Genomic DNA, 7059 nt, shown 5'->3' with positions numbered 1-7059 from the left:
TTATGTGCAAACACATCTCTATAGAAGCTTACTGACTTTCACTGACTTTAACTTTGTAACATATATAAATTAGCTATTGCATTCATATATGTTCACTCTCTGGCTGCAGTCTCAAAATGGCACTGGGTATAGCACGTGCCTGCTACTTATATGTGTACGTTCAGTCCTTGATATGCTTCTTAAAGATACAGCACATACACTCTGTTCTACAATAAATATCTTGTTACTCCATTGAATTGAACTGTGTTTCAGAATAAAAGTTCGACTAGGATCAGGACTGGATATAGATGAAATAGAGCCCTAGACAGAAATTTGCCTATAGGAAGAGATGACACAGGGATGCATACAGGCTTCAGATGAGCATGGCAGCAGTTGGATTTGCCAGTCAGCAGTCTGAGATTACCTTGTTTGATTAATGATAGTTATCCACTGGCTACAGACATTTTTTTCTTTAAGAGTTCTTTGTAGACAAACTGTGGCTCATATAGTACACTAGGTTTGAGCAACTATAGTGCATAGTGTTATCTGTTGGCTAGAGATGGTCTTTATAGCTCCTTACAGACCTGTTGCTTAAGCAACTATAACAACTCAAACTTTTGGACATTGCTTTCATGAAAAACATGCCAGCATCAACCTCAAGCTAAAACAAAACTGCTGGTTCTCCTAACCCTCAGAGCTCTAACCAACCCAGGTTCAGACTCAGTACCTGGAATAATCTGTTTTTGCAGCAGTCTTCTGACAGCAGGACAAACTTTTCCAAGGCAAGATTCTAAAATTTGTTGCCTTTTATCCCTGCTGAAACCACAGTTTACAAAACCTTATATCATTCAGGCTTCGGTATATATACAGTTTGTTCCAGTAAAGTCAACTGCTTGTCATCTCAAACAAACTCTTGGCTGTTTGCACACCAAAGTCTTACTTCATCCCCTGATTTAAACATTATTTTCCTACTAGTCCCCCAATCACCTTTCTTAACTCATATAAATGCTTAGCTCATTCCTTCCAACAGGGGTATAGCTAGGATTTTCCAATTTGTATTCACAGCTCTCACACTGCTGCCCTCTCCAATCAAGCTACAGCTTCATATAAATTTTCTCTTTTTTTCAGTTGGCACCCATTAACTGTCAAGCCACCCGCCTGTTGATATGTTGTCTCATTTATTCCTTCATATCCAGGGTCTTACCTTCGGGGTGGGTGTCCTGGATTTTACACTCAGCCGAGAAGTGAAGTAGGATCTGGGAGTGATGCCATCATCCTAGATGGCCATATTTTCCCTAGTCTTAAGCCTGTCTCTTAAATGCTAACATCAGTGTTAGGCTGGGCAGGCAATGCTAAGTAGCTTGAGTGTGTTTGCCCTGCCCCAGGTCCGTCAAGTGGCTTTGCCTACTGTTGTCGTGCTGTCCACCCCAGCTTGGAATCATTTCAATGAGATCTATACTCCCCAACAGAGAATCTTAACGATGTCCCTCCTCCCCAAAACAGGCATGCTTATCCCTCTTGCCCACCTCATTAAACACATAAATTGCTTAAAATCAGGTCATCTTGATACAGTTGGGACTTGTGTGACTTAAACAAAACATGCTGTAGAGACAGATGTGCGCCCCAGAGACTGCTCCTCCTATGAAACAGGCTTCTCATCTATGTAAAGCTCTGTTCATCTTTTACTCAATAAGCACAACCTAGACCAGTGCATGGGAAATAGGAAATTTACACGGGCCTGTCACCCATGTTGCTTATGGACAGAAGTTGCTTATAAATGACTTCTCCTTAGTGTCCTATCTTACCTCAGGTCATTAGCCTAGTAACACTCTATCCATCTATAAATCTATAAATGTTTGGTCCTTTCCTCCTAAAATATGTGGTTTATTGCCAGTCATTGGGGATTGAAGTCGCTAAATAATGACATGAGTTTCAGACTTTATTTCCTTCAGAAAATTCATGCTAACAGAAATCTTGTTATTTAAGCAACTTTGTAATTTTATGAGAGCAAAGTTTACAACCTGTTTCTATTGTTGAGCCTTTGTTCTCCCTTTATTTTATTTACTACTGCTGCCAGTGTCAGTCAATCTATCTCACTCTCTCTCTCTCACACACACACACACTTGTGCTTCAGAAAATGCATGCTAATACAAATCCTATTATTCAAGCAGCTTTGGTGTTTCATGACAACAATATTTAAAATATGTTCCTATTTTGAGTCTTTGTTCCCCTTTTACTTTTGGCTTTATGCAAATCTCTTGAGCAAAGAGGTTATGAGGTATGCAAACCTCTTAACTGATACTGCTACTGCTCTATTACTCTCACTCTTCACACTCTCTGTCTCTCTCTCACACACATACACACACACACACACACACACACACACACACACACACACACACACACACACACACACACACACACACACACACACACACACACATACACACACACACACATAAACACAGTTCAGCTTTCATGCACACAATTATACATATACTCATACATGCAGACAGAAACATAAACACACATACGCACACACATTTTTTTCTGTTTCATTTGTTTTTACACTTGCTAAACAGGGAAAGCTATGGTTAGTGAGTGTAAAATAGTTCAAATGGACTCGTTCGCACTGTCTTGCACGCATACACACACACACACACACACACACACACACACACACACACACACACACACACACACACACACACACACACACACACACACACACTTTTCATTTAGTTTTTAATTTTCTTCTTTTTTTGTTTTATACTCGCTAAACAGCAAAAGTGCTGCTTAACAAGTGTAAAATAATGGCGCCATTATGTTAATTTCTGTTCGAGCTCCACGGCAGCTTGGTATGCTGCCATGAAGCAACAGACTCGTTTTCCAATGGGCATTACTTGTAGATTAACAACCCGGTGGAGAATGTTCATTCTCCAGTCAGGGTGCCAATCTACAGGTTGTCCATTCTATAATGTAATTTATACCTCATTATCACCTACTTAAGGGCAGAGTAAGGGGTAGGTGTAAAAAATGTATCCTTTGTTAAAATCCCATTTAGATGCAAATGCTAGTGCAGTCTCAAAACCTTGTTTTAGAATATTTTTTTTTAACTAAACCATAGGACTTCTTCAGGGTCCTAGTTAGAGCTGGATCAAGGTCAAATGGGGTCTTAGGCAGGGTAATGGATCGGGCCCCCCCCCATACACAGCTACACCACCCTCATACACAGCCCCCCACCGCCGCAGCCATTCCAGTGTCCAGTTACTTGGCTATTTCTCCCCAGTTACCATAAACACTGTTCATATCTCTCAGTGTGCATACTGTTTTATTTTTACTTCGGCAATGTTTACAGGTATTTGGATTTAATTTAAAACTTTAATTTCAAATTTTATACCACAAACACTGATTGACATTTGCTAAATCTTCTCTGCCCTTGAAATTCACATTCATTGAAACCCACATTCAAAGAAAATGCATGGGGCTAGTGGCAGATTAGGTTTACCTTTGGGCTGTTTTCAAATCATAGGCCTCTTGCACACATATTTAGAACCGAGGGTTGCCAAGCGTCCCTATCTGAGCAGGACTGTCCTGAGATCAACAGCCCAATCCTGAGTCCCACACTGAAATTTAATATCCCGGTGAAACAGCCTCCTCTTTGTGATTTTTGACTGACTTGAATACCGGCATACGGGCCAATCAGAAATCACAAAGTGGAGCTACTTCTGTTTAATGCAGAACTATCTGTTCTGCATGAAAGACCTTTTATTGGTCCCTTCCTGGCCATTTAAAAATCTGGCAACCCTGTTAGGACCATACAAACATGCAAGAGTTCTTTGATTCACCTTCCTGACTGTATTCAATTATATCTCTTGTATAACCAATCTGGTGGTCCCCTGCCATAAACAAACTTTACAACAAAAGGAAGAAACTTTTGCAGAAAAGAGGAAAATCCCAGGATGCAAAAAACTCCCTTACTAGCCTCAGTAAGAAACTGAGATGCCTCATAAAATCCTCCAAAGCTAGTTACGAAAATAAAATTGCCAAAGATTCCAAAGACAACCACAAAGCATTCTATAACTATGTCAAGAATCTAAATGGCAATGCTCAGATCTGCTCTGAGCTAAAACAGAATGGCATTAAATATACTGATCCAAAGGATATTGCCAATATCCTGGCAGATCGATTCAGTGCCAACTTCATCCCCCTCTCACCCCTTAAATGGCCCATCTCAATACCGGAAGATTGCCAAATTCCAGTAATAACGGCCACACAGGTACAAAACGCACTCTCTAAAGCCAAGAATACAGCATCCATGGGACCAGATGACATCCTGGGCTGTATACTACATGAACTACAATATGAACTGGCACCTCACCTAAGTGTCATGTTTAATCATAGCCTCACCTCAGGTTTCGTGCCCACTGAGTGGCGCAGAGCTACAGTTATCCCAATCCACAAGGGGGGATCCACCTTGGATCCTGGAAACTACCGTCCCATCAGTCTGACAAGCCTTATCTGCAAGGCCATGGAGCGTATTATCATGAAACTTATAAACAAAGACATTGGCAACCTTCAAACACTGGACCCCACCCAGTTTGGGTTTGTGAAGGGCCGATCTTGTCTCCTGAACCTGATTTACTTCTTTGAATCAGTCTCCAGAGCCATGGACAAGGGTAAGGTGGTCCACACAGCCTATCTAGACCTTGCCAAGGCCTTTGACACCATCTCCCACTCTGGAATCATAGATAAACTTACTAAGTTGGGCATTAATCCCTATGTCACCCAATGGGTTGCTAAATGGCTTACTGATAGAACCCACACTGTAAAAGTAGCCGACTCCAAATCCAGCTCTAGACAAGTGACAAGTGGAGTACCTCAGGGTTCAGTCCTGGGGCCGCTCTTGTTTGGCATCTACTTCTCTGAAGTACAGGTCAACACTAAGGGACTCTGGCTAACAAAGTTTGCAGATGACTGCAAACTGGGAGCCATTATTGAATCCCCAAATGATGTGGATACTCTACAAAAGGGCCTTACAGAAACAGATGCTTGGTGCCAGAGCCATGGGCTCAAGCTCAATGCCAAGAAATGTATTGTTATCCCCTTTGGGAAAAAACATGTATCCATGAATTACCATATAGGTGGCAGTACACTAAACACAGAAAGTGTGATAAGAGACTTAGGGACACAGGTGGACAGTGGTCTCACCTTCGATAACCACATCGCCACAACAGTCAGGAAATCCTTCTATGTGGCACACCTCATCACGAAGGGCTTTTCATCCAAAAAGAAGGAGGTCATTGTCCCACTGTACTCATCCCTCATTAGACCCATTATAGAATACAACGCCCCATTTGGTATGTACCTCTCAAGACATCTGCAACAACTGGAAAGTCCTCAGAAATACCTCACTAAAAGAATCACAGGCCTAAAGCAGATGCCCTACACTGACCGCCTTAAAAAACTCCAGCTATACTCTGTCGCATATCGTCTACTCAGAGGCGATCTCTGCTTAACATACAAGGCCATGTCAAACCCAGAGCTGTTGGACATGCTACACTTAAAGAAATCCCAATCCCTCAGAGCTACACGCTCCAGGGATCTAAACCTTGTCATCACAATAAACAAAACATGCTGGAGGGATAGGTTCCTGACCCAGAGACTCCCCAGACTCTGGAATAGATTGCCCATACATGTCAAGCAGAGTGCCTCTTTGGACCTCTTCAAGAGGAACCTTGACAATCGGATGGGAGAAAGGAAATTCAGGCCAGGGATCACTTCAGTCGCCCTGCTAGACAGGGGTCCAGGAAAGTAAATAATGTGGGAAGAAATAGCCAGGGAATTGTTATGGCTAGGCTTGTATAGGCCCTAGGGCTGATAGCCTAGTACCAACCTATGAACCTATGAACCTATGAACACACCATCACTTGTTAGAGCATGTTTTAAATTTATAGTTTTAAACATTTTTCCAGTAAACAATGAAACAAAACATATGAACCAATAATGACAAAACTTCCAAATTCAGAACATTTCAACCATAAAAGGCCACTCAAACTCCTGTCATTACAATCCACCGATATCAGTCAATATGCACAATCTCTGCAGAAGTAAAAGTCATCTGAATAATTCCACATTAAAGACATCATAACTGATGAAGAGGCTGCTGCTACCAAACAACTTTATATTTCAGTGTTTCATCTACAAATTCAGTGCCTGCTCCCCTTGAAAAATAAATTGCCTAAGTTACATTAAAATAAGTTAAGATGGTCATATTGCAATAGGGAATGGATGGTAAACTGTAATAACAAGTTCATAATTACTAGGGATCTTATCCAAAGGAGAACAGACTCAGCACTGCAGCACCTCACCCCCCCCCCTTAAAGAGCAAGACGCTGTCAGAAATCCATAGACATGTTGATGAAGTAGAACCTATAGCCTTCTGCATCACAAACAAGCATGCTACCTGCTGTACTACTAAGCTTTTCAACACAATATCACAATTGTGATCCCATTTGCTAAATAAAATTGCACATTGTAAACAAACTATGTATGAGCAGCAGTAAACTTCTCTTCCCTTGAAGCTCACAATTCCTTGAAAATGCTCTTGAAACTCAATTACCTGAAAAATTCTTAACCTATAACTCAAACTCAGTTCCTTGAAAATGTACCTGAAAGTCAGTTCTTCAAAAATGCAGTTTGGTTCATTGTAAGATGGGTCACCAACTGACGTACAAACTGGACACACACTATCAAAGTGGGTGGCTCCACTTTAACCAGCAGACCTGTTACCAGCAGGGTGCCACAGGGGTCAGTGTTGGGCCCCTACTGTTTGGTATATACTTCTCAGAAGTTCAGGTCAAAACTAAAGGGTTGTGGCTGACCAAGTCTGCAAACAACTGCAAACTAGTTGCAGTCATTGAATCCCCAAATGATGTCAGTATACTCTAGGACGGTCTCACACAGACCAATGTCTGGTGTCTTAGTCATGATCTCAAACTGAATGCAAAGAAATGCATCATCATTCCCTTCAGCACAAACAATGTCCCTTCACACTATCAGATTAACAACAATACCCTA

This window comes from Protopterus annectens, chromosome 1.part1 (assembly GCF_019279795.1).
Source record: "Protopterus annectens isolate FY-2018-M chromosome 1.part1, PAN1.0, whole genome shotgun sequence".
Taxonomy (NCBI): Eukaryota; Metazoa; Chordata; order Ceratodontiformes; family Protopteridae; genus Protopterus; species Protopterus annectens.
Note: the sequence above shows the minus strand (reverse complement) of the source record.